This window comes from Bufo gargarizans, chromosome 9 (genome assembly GCF_014858855.1).
Source record: "Bufo gargarizans isolate SCDJY-AF-19 chromosome 9, ASM1485885v1, whole genome shotgun sequence".
Classification (NCBI taxonomy): Eukaryota; Metazoa; Chordata; class Amphibia; order Anura; family Bufonidae; genus Bufo; species Bufo gargarizans.
The window spans coordinates 50,294,634-50,318,004 of record NC_058088.1 but is presented as its reverse complement, the minus strand read 5'-3'; positions in this window follow the sequence as shown (position 1 = coordinate 50,318,004).

Sequence of the window (23,371 nt, the reverse complement as noted above, 5' to 3'; positions counted from 1 at the left end):
TTTGCCTGGGCGCACTTCAGTTATCAAACATGACATAGTCACTGAGCCGCAGGTACGAGCTCACTTGAAACCATATAGGGTACCTGAAACTCAGAGACAAGCTATATCTGAAGAAGTAAAAAATATGTTAGAACTTGGGGTGATTGAAGAGTCGCAAAGTGAGTGGTCCAATCCCATAGTCCTAATCCCAAAGCCAGATGGTACAGTGAGGTTCTGTAATGATTTCCGAAAATTAAATGAAGTGTCAAAGTTTGACGCATACCCAATGCCAAGAGTAGATGAATTAATTGAGAGACTTGGCCATGCAAGGTATTTCTCTACCCTTGACCTAACCAAGGGGTACTGGCAAGTGCCCCTTACTGACAGTGCTAAAGAAAAAACTGCTTTTGTTGTTCCAGAAGGCCTTTTTCAGTATGTCACCATGCCCTTCGGGTTACATGGGGCTCCAGCAACCTTCCAAAGGTTAATGGATGTCATCCTTAAACCTCATCGTAGATATGCTTCTGCTTATTTAGATGATATCATCATTTTTAGTGATGACTGGCAAAGTCATTTACCAAAAGTGCAGGTGGTGTTGGATTCCCTCCGGGCAGCCAGGTTAACAGCAAACCCTAAGAAGTGTGCTTTAGGTCTTGAGGAAGCACGATATCTAGGGTATATACACTACGTGCAGAATTATTAGGCAAATGAGTATTTTGACCACATCATCCTCTTTATGCATGTTGTCTTACTCCAAGCTGTATAGGCTCGAAAGCCTACTACCAATTAAGCATATTAGGTGATGTGCATCTCTGTAATGAGAAGGGGTGTGGTCTAATGACATCAACACCCTATATCAGGTGTGCATAATTATTAGGCAACTTCCTTTCCTTTGGCAAAATGGGTCAAAAGAAGGACTTGACAGGCTCAGAAAAGTCAAAAATAGTGAGATATCTTGCAGAGGGATGCAGCACTCTTAAAATTGCAAAGCTTCTGAAGCGTGATCATCGAACAATCAAGCGTTTCATTCAAAATAGTCAACAGGGTCGCAAGAAGCGTGTGGAAAAACCAAGGCGCAAAATAACTGCCCATGAACTGAGAAAAGTCAAGCGTGCAGCTGCCAAGATACCACTTGCCACCAGTTTGGCCATATTTCAGAGCTGCAACATCACTGGAGTGCCCAAAAGCACAAGGTGTGCAATACTCAGAGACATGGCCAAGGTAAGAAAGGCTGAAAGACGACCACCACTGAACAAGACACACAAGCTGAAACGTCAAGACTGGGCCAAGAAATATCTCAAGACTGATTTTTCTAAGGTTTTATGGACTGATGAAATGAGAGTGAGTCTTGATGGGCCAGATGTCTGGATTGGTAAAGGGCAGAGAGCTCCAGTCCGACTCAGACGCCAGCAAGGTGGAGGTGGAGTACTGGTTTGGGCTGGTATCATCAAAGATGAGCTTGTGGGGCCTTTTTGGGTTGAGGATGGAGTCAAGCTCAACTCCCAGTCCTACTGCCAGTTTCTGGAAGACACCTTCTTCAAGCAGTGGTACAGGAAGAAGTCTGCAAGGTAAGAAAAACATGATTTTCATGCAGGACAATGCTCCATCACACGCGTCCAAGTACTCCACAACGTGGCTGGCAAGAAAGGGTATAAAAAAAGAAAATCTAATGACATGGCCTCCTTGTTCACCTGATCTGAACCCCATTGAGAACCTTTGGTCCATCATCAAATGTGAGATTTACAAGGAGGGAAAACAGTACACCTCTCTGAACAGTGTCTGGGAGGCTGTGGTTGCTGCTGCACGCAATGTTGATGGTGAACAGATCAAAACACTGACAGAATCCATGGATGGCAGGCTTTTGAGTGTCCTTGCAAAGAAAGGTGGCTATATTGGTCACTGATTTGTTTATGTTTTGTTTTTGAATGTCAGAAATGTATATTTGTGAATGTTGAGATGTTATATTGGTTTCACTTGTAAAAATAAATAATTGAAATAGGTATATATTAGTTTTTTGTTAAGTTGCCTAATAATTATGTACAGTAATAGTCACCTGCACACACAGATATCCCCCTAAAATAGCTAAAACTAAAAACAAACTAAAAACTACTTCCAAAAATATTCAGCTTTGATATTAATGAGTTTTTTGGGTTCATTGAGAACATGGTTGTTGTTCAATAATAAAATTAATCCTCAAAAATACAACTTGCCTAATAATTCTGCACTCCCTGTAATTGGGAGAGGTGTAATAAAACCTCAAGTGAATAAGGTAGAAGCCATCCAAGATTGGCCCAGGCCCTTAACCAAAAAACAAGTGAGAGCCTTTTTGGGAATTGTGGGGTATTACCGTAGGTTTATCCCAAACTTTGCTAGTGTAGCAGTACCCTTGACAGACCTCACTAAGGGAAGTAAGTCGGCCATGGTAAAATGGAGCACAGAAGCTGAGAGTGCATTTCAGGAGTTAAAGTCTGCCCTTTGTAGACAACCAGTGTTGATGACCCCAGATTTCAAAAAGGTGTTTACTGTACAGACTGATGCCTCTGATGTTGGTTTAGGGGCAGTCCTGTCACAGGAGGTTGGGGAGAAGAACACCCCGTGACATACTTGAGTAGAAAACTTACTCCTGCGGAGAAAAATTATAGTATTGTTGAACGGGAATGTCTGGCAATTAAATGGGCTCTAGAGACTCTAAGATATTACTTGTTGGGTCGACAGTTCAGGTTGGTGACAGATCATTCCCCCCTTACATGGATGAGTCAGGCCAAGGAGAAAAACGCGAGAGTCACAAGGTGGTTTCTGACTTTACAAAACTTTAAATTTTTGGTTGAGCTCAGGTCAGGCAAACTGCAAGGGAATGCCGATGCCCTATCCAGAACACACTGTTTGGTGAGTAAAAGTGTTCGGCCCCACAGGTTCGAACAAAGGGATGTATGTGAGAGAGTGACTGGAAAAGTAGTAGCGAATCGTTATATTTCCCCTAGGTTTCTTTCATATACCATGTACTATGCTACAGGAGGTGGATATCTCAACTAGGAAACTGGGTGAGATATCAGAAATCCAGGAAAAGCTGGTCTGCCTTAGCAAAACAGTTTGCTGAGGACTTTGGTAAATGGTGTTGTCGGGCCTGGATTTAATGGAATGAGGATGCAGGTTGGTAGTGGGGCTCCTCATTCCCTTCCTGTCCAGAACGGGTTTCATATAGAGCTCTCAGCCAGGTGATGGATCTCAGCTCGTTTCTGGGCTATAAAGGTTTGCACTATGAGCATGTCTGGGTGGGGACTGGTTGAACTGACTGGCTTTCACCATTGCTGCTGAAGTCTGCTAAAGCAACAAAAGGACACTGTGAGTTTATTTTGAATTGTGTCGTGTGGCTGGTAGTAGGCCGCCCGTATAGAAAGGGTCATTTTATGTTTAGTTAGTGCTCAGCCGAGCAGGATTTTATTTTGTATCTTTGCCTGAATGTAAAGGCCTTATATTTTGTTTGTGGACGAAAATAAAGAAAACAGGCAACCCCTGTGTGAACTGTGCCATTGTGTCACTGTCTCTGACTGCTGTGCCCCCTACTAGTGAGCTAACCCCCACACTACCTACTTGCACGGTCACCCTAGGCAGTGACTGCACAACTGGGCGGCAGTCCTTCTGCTGAAATACATGTGAAAACAATACACAAACAAGGAACAACAAGCAGACACTCACAGAGCAGTCACAATGAAGAGGGTCAAAATGCCTCGACTAAGAAGTACAAAAAATGCCAGAAGCAATTAGAAAACAAACAGGCCAAAAAGTCATGAACCAGGAGATCAATACAATACCGAATCTCCAGAAGCCAAACTCATAGTCACAATACCAATCCAGAAATCCAAAAGCCAAAAGTGTCTTCAATACAACAAGGAAACAGCAGAGGGAGTCGGAGGACAAGAAATTCACTGGCATCTGCACATGCGGGGGGCCAGCCTTATATAGTGAGCAGGGAACAGCTACACGCCGACGTCCATGTCCGCTGGGTGGAGTGTCCCGATGCTCTGGAGCCACGATGCACCTCATCATTGGCTCCGGTGTCAGAGCAGGCCCCCTAGCTGATCTGTTTCCCCTGGCAACTGGACGCTGCTGCCACATGGAGGTAGCGTCAGCTGGCGAAATCATAAATGCTTTTTTTCAGAATCTGCATATATGAATGCACAGAAGACATTAGGCCAAAATCTGTATTATTTCCAAAGTAAATTGAGAGTAGTAGTGTCCTCAGTGTGTTTATGGAAAGGGAAGGACATTTTTATTGCGCCTCTCTGTCGTTTTGTTCCAGAAAACAGACACGCAAACTGTTCCATACTCTGAGACTGTGTATATAAGGCCAATGTCTGGAATATGGAAGACTTCCAAACAAAAGACCCGGGCCAGGCCTTGTCCTCCCAGAGCTAGAATGTGGGTAGTAGCATTACCAGCTATCTGTCCAGAAATAGTAGTAGTAGTAGGCCACAAATCTTCCTGGCTTCTAAAAGGTGAAACAATAACATTGAGGAGAAAGAGGTGAAGATTCTGAATTGGATGGCTCAATCCTCCTCTCAGTCACAACAGGATGACGTGAAGGTGGCTTCTGAGTCTGGAACCGTTCCTTGGAGCCAAGGGTCACAGCATTCCCCCTGCTCCTCCTCTTTGCAGCCCCAGAGAAGGCTTTCAGTGGATTCCTCTTTGTCTTCATAACACATGCTCCCTGCATGGCCCACATCATTAACCTAGTCATGCAATGCTTTTGTAAGAAGAACACTGACTTACCAAGGTGCTAGCAATGTCCAAGATTCTGTCCTTGAATTTCGACCAATCTTATGTGGCGAGGATTTCTCTGGATGTGCAGCGACAGAAAGATCTGCCACTACACCTCTTAATTCGTGACACTACAACTTGCTGGAATTCAACATTGCACATGCTAAAGCGTCTGCACGAGCGGCGTAAAGCTGTAAACGATTTGTCATGCACCAGACTTCCTCAGCAGCAGGGAGCATGTGTTGTTTTAGGGCCCCTCATGTAGTTCATCCCCCTCATATTTATCTTAGAACAGATACTAATGCTCATGCAGCAAGGAGCGATAGCGGAATAACAGCTAACGCATCTTGCTGTCTGTCTTGTAACTGTTGGGGACCCACAAGGAGAAACTCCCATGAAGGAGGAGGAGGATGAGTATCTACCACTGGAAGAGGAGGAGGAGGAGGAGTTGGTGTTGCAGGATGATGATGATGATGGTGACACCATCCACAGCACCCAATTTTCTCAGTGGGTGGCTGAGCTGGCAAGAACTAGCTCATTGGCACACTGGCCAGAATGGTGACCTGTATGCTGGTTTATTTATGCACTGACAGGATTATCATTGACATCAAGCAGTCTGATGATTACTGGATAGCCATGCTTTTCGACCCTCACTATCAAAGCAAAATGGGGAAATGTTTTCCTCCCTCCGAAAGTTTTTGCTAAGAAACACTGCGTACACAGCTTGCCACGGCTTTCAGGGAGCAAGCACCTGCTGCGAGCGTGTCTGAAAGGGAGATCCCTCTCCACCCCCAGCAGAGTCACCTAACTCCCTCCACCACAAGCAGCAGAATCCATAGCAGCGGTAACAGCAGCATCTAGTTCAGTCTCCTCAAAATGATAGAGAAGTTTTTCCATATTCTGCTCCAGGCTGAGGCCAGTCAGAAAGCAGAGACCTATACTCTGACCTGTCACTGCCGCATACCCTGTTCCCTTACCCCATGGACTTCCGTGTAGGCAGACTAAAACATTGGCCAGAATTGGCCCAGCATGCTTTCTGACGTGTCTTCTTTTTTGCCGAGCCTCCAGTGTCATCTCAGACTGGGTTTTCAGCACTGCAGGGGCCTTGGTGACACCCAAACAGACCAAGTTGTCCTCTGTCCAAAACATAATTTTTGTCCGAATGAACCAAGTCTGGATTCGAGAGGATTTTTACACTCTTCTCCGAGGAGCCGATGAATGGATCTGGCCTTTCTGAAGGTGCCCCATCTTGCCACTGTTGCTGTCTGCCTGCCTGCCATAATGTTTCGTGCAGCTGCTGCTACGTCCATCATGCCACTGCCACCATAATGCCACTGTTGATACTGTTTTTTGGAAGCTTGGTCTCCCAACAAGCCTTGTTTTGTTTTGAAATCTCATAACAAGAGGCGTGCTTAAACATAATTTGCCCCGATAAGGGACAGTTTTTGGAATATGAAAAAGCATGAGACATGGGCCGGCGCTGTGTGTTTTTAAACACAAACATTTGATTACCCACAGCTATTTATGTCAGTGTACTATTGCTGTCATTGCGTTAAAGACCTTAGAGAGGGGGTAGAGAAAAGGAAAAAAAAAAATCATAAAAAAATAATGAATAGCGATAAAGGGAGTCATTTATTAAAAATAAATATGCCTAAATGATACCTATTTCTGGTGCAGATTGCAACGCAAAGTTCCTTTGTGCCACAATCTGCGATTTCTCCTCGCTTACCGGATGGCGGGCCTGTCTCATTCATCATTTTCTACGGCTGGATTAGATGTAGAGAATAGTCTAAATGTAAGATAGCAAGGAAGCTGTTTTACATTTAGAAGTGGTCATGGATCTGGCGAAGTTATAAAGAGGCCGGCGTGAGGTCCACCGCCAACAATGGGCCTTATTAAGACCGGTGTCTAAAACGTTGGTCTTAATAAAAGTGCCCCAAAATTTTTTCCGAAAAATTTGGAAAACATAGAAGACTAGAGTGTGTTATATACCAAATTCCAGAGCAATTGGAAGCACTTCGCTTCAGGCCAAATCGATTCGGGTCCGAACCAAATTTTTAAAGAAATTTGGTGAATTGAAACCGAACTGAATTTCGGCTTACACTCATCTCTACACTGGATACAATATAAGAAGCTGTCAGTACATGGAGATGTATTATTTCTGCAGCGATTCTCCTGGAAAAGCTTAATATGTGCTCAACAAGACAAAATGTCAAGCGTCCAACTTTTAATGTAAGTAATTAAAATGTTTTCCTTTTTTTGTGTCTCGTAAATCTGGAGAATCAGCGGGAAACATTAAGATGCTGCACGTAGTTATAGAAATGCTAAATGTGTTTAAGGAGAGACATATGCTGGTTTTGACACATTAAATTATATTTGATTGACATTGGCTAGAAAGAAAGAGATTTAACTTGTGAATGTTATTCTGCTTGAATATAACTGCGACTAATATTGGAGGAGTGGAGGACTACAGGGGGAGCATTATATATAAAATCTCTATGGGAGTATCCATCTAAGTGGGGGACTACAGGGGTGCATTTTATTACATTATACTACAGGGGTGCATTATATTGCAGAGGGGAGTTATACTACAGGAGGATTATACTACATGGGGCATTATTCTACAGGGGGCACTGCAGGGGGGAGAGGGGGAGAGCATTATACATACTAGCACTATGGGGGCATGATAGTACAGGGGAGTTGAAAGCATTATACATACTAGTACTACAGTGAACATTGTAATAATGGGGGCATACAGTGCTGCCCATAATTATTCATACCCCGGGCAAATCTTTACTTAAAGTTACTTTAATTCAACCAGTAAGTAATTTTTGGACAGGAAATGACATAGGTGTCTCCCAAAAGATAATAAGACGATGTACAAGAGGCATTATTGTGGAAAAAAAAACCATTTCTCAGCTTTAATTTACATTTGAGCAAAAAGTGTCCAGTCCAAAATTATTCCTACCCTTCTCAATAATCAATAGAAAAGCCTTTATTGGCTATTACAGCAATCAGATGCTTCCTATAATTGCATCTCCACAGGGATTTTTGAACATACAGCTTTAGCAATGAGCTTCAGATCTTTCAGGTTGGAGGGTCTTCTTGCCATCACCCTGATCTTTAGCTCCCTCCACAGATTCCCAATTGGATTCCAGTCTTGACTCTGCCCTGGTCACTCCAAAACGTTAATGTTGTTGTCTGCTGACCATTTCTTCACCACTTTTGCTGTGTGTTTTGGGTCGTTGTTATGCTGAAATGTCCACTGGTGCCTAAGGCCAAGTTTTTCTGCAGACGGCCTGATGTTGTCGTTGAGAATCCTCATGTATTGCTTTTTTTTCATGGTGCCGTTTACTGTGATTAGGTTCCCTGGTCCATTGGCTGAACCCCCCCCCTCCCCCAAAGCATTAGGTTCCCACCACCATGTTTGACAGTGGGGAAGGTGTTCTTTGGGTTGAAGGCTTCTCCTTTTTTATGCCAAATGAAGGAAACATCATTGTGACCAAACAATTCAATTTTTGTTTCATCTGACCATAACACAGAAGACCGGAAGTCTTCTTCTTTGTCCAGATGAGCTTTTGCAAAGGCCAAGCGAGATTTTGTGTGCCTTATCTGGAGAAGTGGCGTCCTCATTGGTCTGCCAGGGGTATGAATAATTATGGGCAGCACTGTATATACTGGTACTACACGAGGTAGGGGGAATTAGGGGGCACTATTACTATGGGGGGACTTTCTGTATGCACCTTAATTTTTTTGCAGTATAGTATTTGGGGTCATTGGGGAACACAGCGGGCACAGTATTGGGGTTAGCAGCAGGATAACAGCTTTGGGGCATGAGGAGGGGGAGGATAAAGCAAAAATGATGAATCTAAGATGCCTGTGTGGTAAACTCTGCAGATACAAGATGTGGATGAAATAAGTCATCAGGGTGGTCTGGTCAGAATAGAGGAGAAGATGAAAGAGAACATTAGAGGAGACATCACTGGATCTAAGAGTTATGTATGTACAGTATAACAGTAGATGTATAATCTGCAGGATCAACCCTACCAGTTTGCCTGGTAAAGTTTGGTTGATGCTGCTGACAGGATAAGTATGTCAAATCATGCCCATACTAACAAGGAAAATTTAGCTATAGACATATTCAGGCATCTGGACTTCAGTGCATGTGGCCCAATGCATGTGTCATAAACCCATCACCCTTGGATGGATGTGGGCCATGTGGAAAGTTGGTGGTAGAGAAAAAGTAGCAGGATTCAACATGAACGGCTCAGCAGTGGCATGCCATTCTTGCACACAATATCGCCATGCCATTCTTGCACATGTAACCAATTCAGGTCAATGGTTGGCTGTGATACAGAATGGTTCTAGGAGCTCTAGTGACGAAACAGAGGTCGTTTCACAAAGTTGACAATCTGCTACCTGCTGTTCTTGTTTAAATCAGACATCACCTTTAGACTTTATCATAGACTTAATGGCACTGTGTCTAAACATAGGGACTTCTCAACTCTTAAAATAAAATCAAAGTATCTACTTACGTTTTAAAGAGGTTTTACTTTGAGGGAAAGATTGGTGGTGGGGGACTCAAAATGGGCTAAAGAATTAAAAGAGGCAATATTCACCGATCCCCCAACTCTCTATTCCGTCACTGCCTGGGGTCCCTGCTGGTCTCTGTTTTATGGACTCTTCTCAACTAACAGGAAGTGCCTGGAGAGGCCCAGTCAGCCAATGGCTGGTCACAATGCCCTGTCTCAGTGATTGGCTGAGTGGACATTTCCTGTGTGTCAAGGCAGGACCAGAGGGTATAGACCAGCCTAATTTGAACAGGAGTAACAGGGAGTGGGGTCAGCATATTTTTTTTATTGTTTTAACCCACTTAGGGTGGGTGCACATCTGCATTCTGGATTCCGTTATGGCTTTTTGTTATAACATGGTTATAACGGAAAATAACGGAATCCATAAGGCGTAAGACAAAACGGAAGCCTTTAAGAGGCATTAATAGAAGTCTATGAGAATCATAACAGATCCATCTTGTTCCCCTTATGCAAGACGGAACACAAAGTCCTGTCAACAGGACTTTTTTCTCCGTTCTGCATAATGGAAATGGGACGGATCCGTTATGATTCCCATAGACTTCTATTATGATGGAAAGCACAACGGAATGCCTTTTAAAGGCTTCCGTTTTGCATTCCGTCATAATACAAGTCTATGGGCAGCAAAATGGATCCTTCCTGTTTCTGTTATACAGGACTGGACTCCTGCATAATGGGAAGCAGGACACATCCGTCCTGCTGCCCATAGACTTGTATTATGGAGGATCAATTTGGAATGCCTCTAAAAGGCTTCCGTTTTGACTTCCGTCTTATGGATTCCGTTATTTTCTGTTATAACCATGTTATAAAGGAAATTTATTACGGAAGCCAGAACGCAGATGTAAACCCACCCTCAATTTTATTCTTGCTTTGAAACCCATTTAAACTTGGCAACATTTGGGGCCATTACCTGTTCACAGCACTGGGACCTCACCTATGGTATGGACCTTACACTGGAATCACTTGTGGCTGGGCAACAGAAAAAGAAGGAAGAAGGAACCATGCTGTCGGTGGCACTATGCAATGTCATACTGAATGTATTGAAAAAGAAAATCTAATAATCATTGACATTTTTGTACGCTCATATTACATGATACCTACTACATATAACTCTTAGCAAAATAAATAAATAAATAATAAAAAAAATATACTAATTATGAAATCCACAGATGTTATCCTTTAAAATGTTTACAGGATCGAGACAAATGCGAAAGTTGAGAAGAATCTGCCTAAATACAGTCAGTGCTTCCTCTGTGATTTCAATCATTCAAATTGATCCTCGGGTAGAAAGACGCCTTCCGATGTGTGGCTCTTATTCAAGGACATTAATCAAACCCCGGATAATGATTCAATCAGGAAATAGACGTCCCTGGAAAATTACTGCTCTCATTTTAACAGTCCAATCAAAGCCTTAAAGAAAAATATTTTTTTATTAAAATTGATCAGAAATTGCATTTTAAAAATTGTTTAATAACATGTTCAATGAAGGCGTAATTTCAATGGTGAGGGATGAAGAACCTGCTTGGAAGTCAGCACGAAAATATCTTAAAGGGGACAATTAATACAGGATGTAGTTCTAGTTACAATGGTCTCATTCCAAAATGTACAGTTCTCCTGGAAAGGTAATCCTTTATGTTTGGAAACCGTCAATAAACTTACCTGGTGGGAGTCTGTAGGTCCAGCTATACCAATAAGCTTTCCTTCACCCAGGGCAAATGTTTGTTTTTATGTTCTTGTTGCCCCCCACCTTTCCCCGCTTGCCCTATGTTCATTGTCATCCTTTCACACTGACCCCTGTCCCCATTTTCGATGCCAACTATTTTCCAGTTTTAGTGCCTCCCAGACTGTATTCCAACCTGTAAGGAAACAAAACTTTACCAGTTGCTATTTGTTCATACCATTTTGAACTTTTCCATCTCCAAAGACCTAAGGCCAACAGAGTATTAATCTCTTTGGCAAGGGGGCCCTATAGGAGAAAAGGAGAATCAGCGACTGGTAACTTGGAGAAAATAGATTAAAAGAATAACATATTGACCATTTGTATCTTATCATTCATCTCTAGTCATTTCAATTCAGTACCACTGAAGCCACCGATGCAATACTGACATTTGTTCCAAATTTTGTAAAATTGGTAAGAAAGATATTATGCACTGAAGAATATTAGACACCATTATTTGCTATTATATTTACAATTTTTTGTTATTTTGGGGGTAAATTGGTAACATTTTGCTAAATTTGAAATGCATTTTTCAAGAGTAGGGGTAAGTGAATCAGTTCTATGAATCTATCCATCTTATCAATCAGAGTTCTTCACAGGTGTGGGGCTGTCCCCGCTGGTGAAGAATCTCCCCCTACTGAGGCCTACCAATATCACATCTGCTAGCAACTGTGAATGAGCCACCAGGAGCTTCCACTTCCGGAGCAGCGATTGATCATGTGCCACAACCTGTCTACACATTTCATGACTCCCATTGTAAGGCCTCCTGCACACGAACGTATCCATCTTTGTGGTATGCAAAACATTGATACCAGCTATGTGTGTTCTATATTTTGTAGATTGGTATGTCGTATGTCCTGTCCCTTGTAAAAAATGCCTATTCTTGTCTGCATTTTTTTATTTTTTTTGTGGGACTGCAGAACGGAAGTACGGATGTGGACACGGATGTGTCCACATCTTTTGCGGTCCCATTGAAATGAATGGGTCCACATCCCATTCTCAAAGAATTCAGACGGATGCAGACCAAAACTACAGTCGTGTGCATGAGGCCAAAGAGTACGACCACACGGTCAGGTTTCCTGATGCAGTTTTGGAAGCCAAACTCAGGAATGAATTTAAAAAACAGGAGAAGTAGTATCTGTCCTTTATACTTTCTCTCCTTTTATAATCCACCCTTGATTTTGTCTACAAAAACTGCATCAGGAAACCTGACCGTGAGGCCGAACCCTAAGAAAGAAAGTCCTGTATTGTATTATAACTAGTGATGAGCGCAGAGAGCTTCGGATCCTAGATCTGAAATAGCTTTAGTGGAAACTTCGTTTGAATACTGTGCAGAGATTCATCTCTGTACAGTATTAAAATGTATGGGATCCATCCGGTGAGTAGAAATGAGTTACCACCGAAGTCTCGCCAGACTTCAGTGAATAACTTCGGCATTCGATTTTAAAATTAAAACTTATTTTAAAACAGGAGTCCGAAGAAGATTTTGGTAGCGGCTGCTGAAATTATTCACTGAAGTCTGAATAACGAATTTCCCTCGCCGAAGCCCCTAAAATTTTATGTTCTACATAGATAAATCATCATACAGCATTAAAACTAAGCTTGGAGTGAATCGACTTTGGATCTTGGATTCAGAGCTTGATTCGTTCATCCATAATTATAATATATACCAACTGTACGTTTACCTAAAGGTTTCTATTCACATATTAGACACCAAGACACCAAGCACAGCCCAACTATAGAGTGAAGAGGCCTAATGTATATGAACAGTATAATTGCTTTAACGATTAACCAAAGACAACGTATTTTCTTCCCGCAGTATAAGGTTACTTAAACTATTGTGTGCATCACTCAAAGAAGATCCAAATTAGACAATATTCATTATTAGAGGTGTGCAAGGTTTCCTAAACCTGATACTTTTACTAATTAAATCTATTTTGATTATTCTGCAGAATTATTATTTCTGCTCCGCAGATTTATGAAGCCCCTTGAGGGAATTCCACCATTGGGAGAAGTTTATTAAAAAGCATTGTGCAAGCTTTCTCAAGGTTACTCGTATTCAAAAAGGCAAAAAACACCTGGACTTCGGTTTAGTAAACATAGTCCTTAAGGATACAATGTTTCTACTTGTACAAAATATTACAGATTACTTTTGATATGTAAATGCAAGAATCATTGATAAAAAGGGACATGAAGCTGGAAAGACATAGACAATATAATTATATACATTGAAGTAAATTTTAATAACTATCCTGTTCACGATGTAATGATATGAGAGGTTCAGTGGTACAGTATTATCTACAGATACAGTCATGTGAAAAAATTAGGACACCCTTTGAAAGCATGTGGTTTTTTGTAACATTTTTAATAAAAGGTTATTTCATCTCCGTTTCAACAATACAGAGAGATTAAAGTAATCCAACTAAACAAAGAAAACTGAAGAAAAGTCTTTTCAAGATCTTCTGTAAATGTCATTCTACAAAAATGCCTATTCTAACTGAGGAAAAAGATAGGACACCCTTGCCCCTAATAGCGAGTGTTACCTCCTTTGGCTGAAATAACTGCAGTGAGACGGTTCTTGTAGCCATCTACCAGTCTTCGACATCGGTCTGAGGAAATTTTACCCCACTCCTCAATGCAGAACTTTTTCAGCTGTGAGATGTTTGAGGGGTTTCTTGCACGTACAGCCCTTTTCAAGTCACCCCACAGCATCTCAATGGGATTCAAATCTGGACTTTGACTTGGCCATTCCAGGACTCTCCATTTCTTCTTTTTCAGCCAATCTTTGGTTGATTTACTAGTATGTTTTGGGTCATTGTCATGTTGCATGGTCCAGTTCCGCTTCAGCTTTAATTTTCTAACTGATGGTCTCACATGTTCTTCAAGCACCTTCTGATACACAGTAGAATTCATCGTGGATTCTATGATGGTGAGCTGACCAGGTCCTGCTGCAGCAAAGCAGCCCCAAACCATGACACTTCCACCTCCATGCTTCACAGTTGGTATGAGGTTCTTTTCTTGGAATGCTGTGTTTGGTTTACGCCAAACATGTCCTCTGCTGTTGTGTCCAAATAATTCAATTTTGGACTCATCTGTCCAAAGAACATTATTCCAGAAGTCCTGGTCTTTGTCAACTTTATCTCTGGCAAATGTCAGTCTGGCCTCGATGTTTCTCTTGGAAAGCAAAGGTTTCCTCCTTGCACACCTCCCATGCAAGTTAAACTTGTACAGTCTCTTTCTGATTGTAGAGGCATGTACTTCTACATCAACAGTAGCCAGAGCCTGCTGTAGTTCTCGAGATGACACTTTAGGGTTTTTGGAGACCTCTTTTAGCATCTTGCGGTCTGCCCTTGGGGTGAACTTGCTGGGGCGACCAGTCCTGGGCATGTTGGCAGTTGTTTTGAAAGCCCTCCACTTGTAGACTATCTTCCGGACAGTGGAATGGCTGATTTCAAAATCTTTTGAGATCTTTTTAAATCCCTTCCCAGACTCATAGGCTGCTACAATCTTTTTTCTGAAGTCCTCTGACAGCTCTTTTGCTCTCACCATGGTGCTCACTCTCACTTCAACAGTCAGGAGCACACCAAACTAAATGTCTGAGGTTTAAATAGGGCAAGCCTCATTCAACATGCAGAGTAACGATCTACTAATTATGTGCACCTGGTGTGATATACCTGTGTGAGATCTGAGCCAATTTAAGAGGGAATACATGTGAGGGTGTCCTATCTTTTTCCTCAGTTAGAATAGGCATTTTTGTAGAATGACATTTACAGAAGATCTTGAAAAGACTTTTCTTCAGTTTTCTTTGTTTAGTTGGATTACTTTAATCTCTCTGTATTGTTGAAACGGAGATGAAATAACCTTTTATTAAAAATGTTACAAAAAACCACATGCTTTCAAAGGGTGTCCTAATTTTTTCACATGACTGTACATACAGAGGTGTCCACCCTTACCTTACCTGGAATTCCATAGAGGACTCCAATTTCTTGTGAAACATGTTCCATCTACTATGGAGACACTTTAGCAAACACCCTTGTCAGGCTGCAAGTCACATCACAACCATTGGGTCGCTGTGCATAGACACATATAGGATTGACATCTCGTGACAGAGTATCATGGATTCATGTTTTTTTTTTTTTTCAAAGCCGTTATCTTGTGCCAAACATCTCTAGGTCTAAGTACGGAAGGACAAATCTGTACTAATATGTGGTTATAAAAAATATTCCAAGATTATGTTATTACTGTGGATTTTTATTTCTTTATTTTTGCTTTCCCTGATCAATGACGTTAAGGGCAAATTCACTTCACACTGTGACCATTTCATGGGGAAAGGTAGAGGCGTAACCTGGAGCTCTGGGGCTTCAATGCACCCACCTACCATGTGCTGTCCATAATACTAGTGTCTTTTTTTTACATGGAAAAGCGGCTATTAGCCCCTTTAGGTACGAGGGCCAACTACTATCTCTGCATCCCCTATAGATTTGCCACAGGGAACACAAATATATGGTGTAAAGAGAGGGTAGACAGTCTAAAGATGCACCATACTTACCCTCCAGTGTCAGCCTCTGTGATGAATGTAGTTTAAGACTGCATCAATATATCAATATGACAGTTTTTGCCGTTTTTTAGCTCTCTGCTTGATTTGAAGCCATTTTTGCAAATAGATTACAAAGTGTTGACCTTTATTAAATTTGTTGCATGAAATACCTAAGGATTTTTTAGTCTAAAGTCTATACATATCTATTACAAAGGCTCTGTCAGTTTGTTGTCATCGGGGGACTGGAGTACAGTTGCAACTTTTTGCTAAAAGTAGCAAAGATAAATCTGGCTAACAATGTACTGTACCTCCACCAACAAAAAAACTGTCCGCTTCTTTCAAAGGTTAATCCCAGAAAAAAAAAAAAAACTTTGGTTGAAAAATTTGATTCACCGCAAAGCCAACTTTCCTTGCGCTTCGTCATAACGAATCATTTTACCCTGAAATGTCAGAAGAAAAAAAATACTTACCTTATCCATTTGATCGCATAGAGGCCGCCACAGCCATCTTGATTGAAGACATTGTGCAAAATCTCATATGGTGATGTGATGACATCATTATAGCTGGCCGGTGTGGTGACGTCATACATCACTGTGCGCAAGATTTTTCATGGTATCTTCAATCAAGATGGCCAACGCGGCCTCTTCGCACACAAATGGATGCGGTAAGTATTTTTTTTCCCTGCCATTTCAGGGTTAAAATGATTCGTTTTGACGAAGCGCAAGGAAATTTGGCTTTGCGGTGAATCAAATTTTTCCTGAAATTCGAATCAAAGTCAATTTGTTTGACTACTATTTGCTCAACACCAGTCACAGTGTTTCTCCATGTCATAGACAGATCAGGAACAGCTAAAGGAGCTCAAATCTGTGTGGGCCCTGCAAACAGCTCCCTGTATCTCAGCTGCTTATCTTTTTTCAGCAGTATTGGGGGCGAGGTTATGGCGGAAAAGGTAAAAAATGAATAATTAAACAGACAAAAAAATCCCAAAAAATTAATAAAACTGTAAAGTATTCTTCAGTTTATATGTCTTAGTTAATTTATGCTTGCCTAGAAATATGACTATGCGTCCCGTCAGTGTATTAGCATTTATTTACCGGCCTTTCAATCATTCTGCCATTTGATATATGACTGTTTCCACTACAGTCAACTGTAAAGCAAAATTAAAGGAACCCAGTTATCTGCCTACATCCGCTAAGTAACGTCACGCTCCATTTATTTTATGACACAAAATGTATTTTAAATGCAAATCCTGCACCGGCCGTCGTCTTCTTCTCTTCCACCATATTTTATAGATAATAGCAGGTTAACATAATCAATTATTTGATAAATGTGTAACATGAGAGTCGGAGTCCTCCAGCGCATTCTGGGGAAGCCATTAATCACATAGATAAAGGTTAAACAGCCATAATGATAACAATAATAATAATAATTTACTTAATGTCTTCCCACAATGACCACATCTATTTCACACCTGTCTGGCTTTTTCCTGTTATTTTTAGTATCTTTCAGAAATGGCAACCTTTGGTTTCAATTAATTCCCACCTATTTCAGAGAAATGTTCAATTATTTACTGTACTATATGTGACATGCTCTCTATTATTATTATTTACTAGACTAAGGTTAGTATTTAAAGCATCAATTTGTGTCAGTCCAACAGGTCAACATGAGCAGTCAATGACGTGTACAAAGAATCTCTGACATTAAATAATGGAGACTCATGCTTCATTCAGGATAATCTGCTTATCATAGCCAACACAAGGTAAAGGAACTCATGGATGTAAGATGTTGATTGCAGGTTGCATGATTGAAGCTATTAGTTGTGATTAAACTGCCTCAGGAGAGGTGTTAGAACAGCAGTGTAAGTGGAAGACAATAGATGTTGCACCCCTCCACCTTTATTCAAGCTTGGCTTCTCCAATTTAACATAAATCATCAGACCAGAGTCCTTTTTCTATGTTGGTACACAGCCTGACTGTAGGTGTTGGATCTTCTATGCTGGGTTATGTTGGTTTAGCTGTTGATTTGCTTCCCCAGTGTACAGTTCTTGGCACTCCTCATTGCACTGGAATGCATGTACAATATTGCTCTTCCTGTGCTTTGGGTGAACCAGTTGGTGCCTCAATGTGTATATAAAGAGAAATCCGCAACACTCCTCAGTTGTGAAGATTCCGGTTTTATTCAACCAGCAGCATACAATGCGACGTTTTGACCAATACTGGTCTTTTATCAAGCTGGATCCTGATCTGCGGGCACCAACTTTGAACTGGACCTAATAATTAGGTAACGTGTCCACTGGTAGATTTTTTGCCACATGGGGATTTGTAGTGCTGTGTTACGGTTGCCTCAGGCTGGCTGAGGGTTGGACCACTTAGATGTCCTTGTCCCCAAATTCTAGAGAGCGCTGTTAGGTTCCTTTTAGAGGTCATCCATGCTCCTGTAAGTGTAGATGAAATCCAGAGAGCTCTTACAAGGGCTAGTGATTAGTGATACTCTACAAAATGAGTCAAAGCACAAATTGAGGGTAAGAAGCAGAATCTCTCTTTAATGAGGGCTACCCACCCGCATTTATGCAGGTCCCCATCTGGTGGACACTCCCCTAGGGGACCAGATGGAAGACTGTGACACAGGACAGATAAACAACAATTCAGGACACACAGACACAATATATCCCCACAATGCATCCTGGTTTCCTTCTCTCTGCCCTGTAGACAGCCGAGGAGTAATTCAATTATCTCTCAGGGCAAAGGGAAATCGCCAATACACATGTGGAGACAACAGGACAGAAATCACCATTCAAGCATATAATGTTGCAACCCTTGTAGTAAACATAGACACGTAACACATCCGCAGATAGCTCCGGTCTGAGTGCATATTATTAGGTAAATGGCACTCAGACTACACGAATACAGTAGAATCGCCACTTTCACATAGTCTTTCGTTATCCGAATGGACTCCATGGCATAGCAATCTGGGGTATCACTGTTCAAATAGGGCAAGTACCAAATGACCCGGCTTTCATGTCTTAAATAACCTAAATACATTGTTGCAACAAAGTATCAGCCAGAGTGTAACTGTAACCTGCTGCTTATTTTCTAGCCAGGTTGAAATGGGATGTGATGTTTCTTAAAATTCTTTAGAGTTTTTAAAAGATCTCAGCTATTACCAGAAGACCTAAATTCTTCCTTATGCGCTGATCAGTGCCTTCACTGGTTATTCAGGAAAAAATCTGATTCGTACCAAAGCCGAATTTACTTGCGATTCATGGTAACGAATCGCATTTTTTCTAAAATGGCTGCTGCACGTGTGAGGACATGGTTCAATGAACTCTGGGAAGGGTGGCTCACCCATACTGACATGCATGCAGCCAATCAGCAGCCAGCCAGCCCTGTGATGTCACAGCCCTATAAATAGCCTCAGCCATCTTGAATTCTGCCATTTTCCAGTGTACTTAGTGCAGGGAGAGACGTCAGAAGGCGCTAGGGACAGTGCTAGGAAAGACTTCATTGTGCTGAAAAATGTATTTACAAGTTCTGGGAAAGGTTAGTCAAGGTGTAGGGAAAGGATAGGGAGGAATCATTCCACAGCATTTATGTAGAACAGGGTTCAGTAGGGGAGGTTACATCCTGGGTAATGGGAACAATCCTATTACACCTTGCTGCACTGACTGGGGATCCAAATTGCCATTATACAGCTCTGTAATTCCAGCAAACCGCTCTTGTTATTGGGGTGCAAGTGCTGCTTGATACAGCCATTAACAGGGGTTATTACAAGGAAATATTTCTACGTCTTATTTGCCCTTGTGCGGTGCAGTTATACGTTCTAAAGCATTTTTTGGCTTATATTAGTGGGAAAAAAGGGCTTATTAGCCGTTGTGTGGTGAAGTCAGAAAATTTCAGCCCTTTTTGTTGTGTATTAGTGGCAAAAGAAAAATATATTTGCCGTTCAGCGGTGCAGCTATATGTTCTAAGCCAGCACCACCAGCTGATATGGAACGTCTTAGCAGGAGGCAGCATTTTACCAACATGGTGGAGCAGTATGTGTGCACATGCCTACACGTACTGAATGACGGGTCTGCCCCCTTCAACTTCTGGGTCTCCAAATTGGGCACATGGCCTGAGCTTGCCCTTTACGCCTTGGAGGTGCTGGCCTGCCCTGCAGCCAGTGTATTGTCTGAACGTGTGTTTAGCACAGCAGGGGGCGTCATCACAGACAAGCACAGCCGCCTGTCCACAGCCAATGTGGACAAGCTCACGTTCATTAAAATGAACCAGGCCTGGATCCCACAGGACTTGTCCATACCTTGTGCAGAATAGACATGTATATCGGCCTCACCCAGCCTTTGTTATACGCCAGCGCACTTTCTCTTTGTATTCTCTTTTCTAATTCCCAATGTTTTGGGGGCCTTCCCAAATTTATAAAAAATAAATAAATGAAAAAATAAAATAAAAAACTACCAAAATAGGTCTGGCTACCTACTCCTCCTCCACCGCTACACCTACATCGCCACGTCCACCGCCTCCTCAACCTCTACTCCACTTTGACCTCCGCCTCCTAGTTCAAGATCATTATTTTTTACTTTTCCTATCCACATTTATTTGCAGGACAATTGTACTGCTCTTAGTTTTGCTTCCTTTTGCAGCCCTCTGGCCCTTTCTATGACTTTTTTAGAGCCATTTTAGTGCCCCAAAGTTCAGGTCCCCATTGACTTCAATGGGGTTCAGGTTCGGGGTCAAGTTCAGTCTCGAACCCGAACTTTGCGGCGAAGTTCGGCTGGACCAGCGAACCAGAACTTCCAGGTGTTCGCTCAACCCTATAAGTGACGTCAACACAGACTTACTGCTGACACCTTCTCCACTCTGTCGGGGGCTCTACTTGTATAAGCGTTTAATAGAACAGGGTCTGTAGACATCTATGTGGAATCAGCTGATGACGGTATAAAAGGAGTGCGCTTCTTCTTGGCGCTAACATCGACCTGTAAGGCTGAGTTCACACTTGAGTTATTTGGTCAGTTTTGGCCCCGTGACTGCCCAAATAAGTGAAGTGTGCAGTGATTCTAAGAGCGACGCCTGTCATCTGCATGTCATACTGACTCACAGTATTATTTCACTACCACAGCAGACTCCCTATGCGTGTTACTGCAAGGCACAGTGTTCTACACCGCTATACAGGCACAGTGTTCTACACCGCTATACAGGCACAGTGTTCTACACCTATATACAGGCGCAGTGTTCTACACCGCTATACAGGCACAGTGTTCTACACCTATATACAGGCGCAGTGTTCTACACCGCTATACAGGCACAGTGTTCTACACCGCTATACAGGCACAGTGTTCTACACCACTATACAGGCACAGTGTTCTACACTGCTATACAGGCACAGTGTTCTACACCGCTATACAGGCACAGTGTTCTACACCTCTATACAGGCACAGTGTTCTACACCGCTATACAGGCACAGTGTTCTACACCCCTATACAGGCACAGTGTTCTACACCGCTATACAGGCACAGTGTTCTACACCGCTATACAGGCACAGTGTTCTACACCGCTATACAGGCACAGTGTTCTACACTGCTATACAGGCACAGTGTTCTACACCGCTATACAGGCACAGTGTTCTACACCGCTATACAGGCACAGTGTTCTACACCGCTATACAGGCACAGTGTTCTACACCGCTATACAGGCACAGTATTCTACACCGCTATACAGGCACAGTGCTCTACACCGCTATACAGGCACAGTGTTCTACACCGCTATACAGGCACAGTGTTCTACACCGCTATACAGGCACAGTGTTCTACACCGCTATACAGGCACAGTGTTCTACACCGCTATACAGGCACAGTGTTCTACACCACTATACAGGCGCAGTGTTCTACACCGCTATACAGGCACAGTGTTCTACACCGCTATACAGGCACAGTGCTCTACACCGCTATACAGGCACAGTGTTCTACACCGCTATACAGGCACAGTGTTCTACACCGCTATACAGGCACAGTGTTCTACACCGCTATACAGGCACAGTGTTCTACACCACTATACAGGCACAGTGTTCTACACCGCTATACAGGCACAGTGTTCTACACCGCTATACAGGCACAGTGTTCTACACCGCTATAGAGGCACAGTGTTCTACACCACTATACAGGCGCAGTGTTCTACACCACTATACAGGTACAGTGTTCTACACCGCTATACAGACTCTCTTCAGCCAGGAAATAGTCGTTTTTTAAATTCTGCGTCTTTGGAGCAATTCCTCCTTATCCTTAAATACTGACCCCGAATATCACATACACACCGAGTGCATAGAGGTATTTTTTGTATGTAAGTACATGTGTTAAGCATTACTACAACTATATCTCTTCTGATACCCCACCACACACATACTTGGCTGCCAAGTGTTTGTATATTCCTAATTAAGGGGGAGGGGGGGGTAATAGACCACTTCCAGATACCTCTGATGGAGGCTTATCTCACAAAGAACCAAAAAGATCAGACATGTTAACATCCAACTGCCTGATCATTTTCTACCTGGACATCTGCCATAGGAGAACGTTGGTAGACCACCATACACATTAGATGGTCGGCTGGAGGCTTCAGGTTACATTAATCTAATCCGTATGGTTAGCTTTAGGTTGTGACCCAATATTGTTTAATGTCTAAGGCAGATTTAGGTAATAACACAATAATATTAGGACACAGAAACAGCAGGATAAAGAGATAAAGACATAAACACATTGATACATTGTGTCAATGCTTGTGAACTGAACTTTTCACTTAATTGTTTCATTTTGTTACATTTCTGTTAGACAAAACTCATTTACCCTTGTTGCATTTGGATACCTTCATTTGAAAATGTTCATTTAAGTAGTGGCAGAGGTCATCTTCTCATTAAAATCTATAATTCCAGGGGTACTTTGTCTATGTCACAAACATTTCAACGCCTCTAAAGAAATGAAGCACGACAAGTTTAACATAAAAATTGTTTTTTCAGTTTATCTTTATCGTGAACACAGAGAGAAATATCTTCAATATGAGATAATTACAGCTTTGGCCTCTTTTTGCTGTGAAACAATAAAAGCTGCTGAAAAAGCTGTTTCTTGTCTTCTGTTTTACATTCATTTATAGGTAGATTTTTATGCATTTGCCATTAAATCCTAGAAGGCAAAATAATCGGCTTATAATGATCCAATTAATTTTAGGACAGTTTTTATTTATTTTAACAAATATAACGGAGAGAAAGAGCCAAATGGAATGAAAAAACAAACAAAGAATATAATAATAATAATAATAATAATAATAATAATAATAATAATAATAATAGTAATAATAATAATAATAAGTACTAATACATATTGATATTGCCATGTAATTTGGCCTAGATAAGTGTGTGACAGTAAATGTCCAATGGCCAAGCCATCAAGTGTCACCATCCTGAGGTCTACAAATAACTTGGCATTCTGCAGCTAGAAAAGATCAAGCATGGACAAGTGAAGACCATGGTTGGCAAGGAATATATCTAGGGAGTGAGAAAAATACTGAAGGGCAAATTGAACAGTGGGCATACCAACAAGGCCATTAACACCTGGATCATATCTGTCATAAGATACACTGCTGGGATCACCATCTGGGCACAAGCAGATTTGGATACATTGGAGAGAAAAACTGGAACACTGCTGACAATGCACTACAGTTTACACCCACTTAGTTATGTTGATGGCCTATACTTGCCCAGAACATCGGGAGGAAGATTTCCGCAGGTTAAACAGACCTTTGAAGAAGG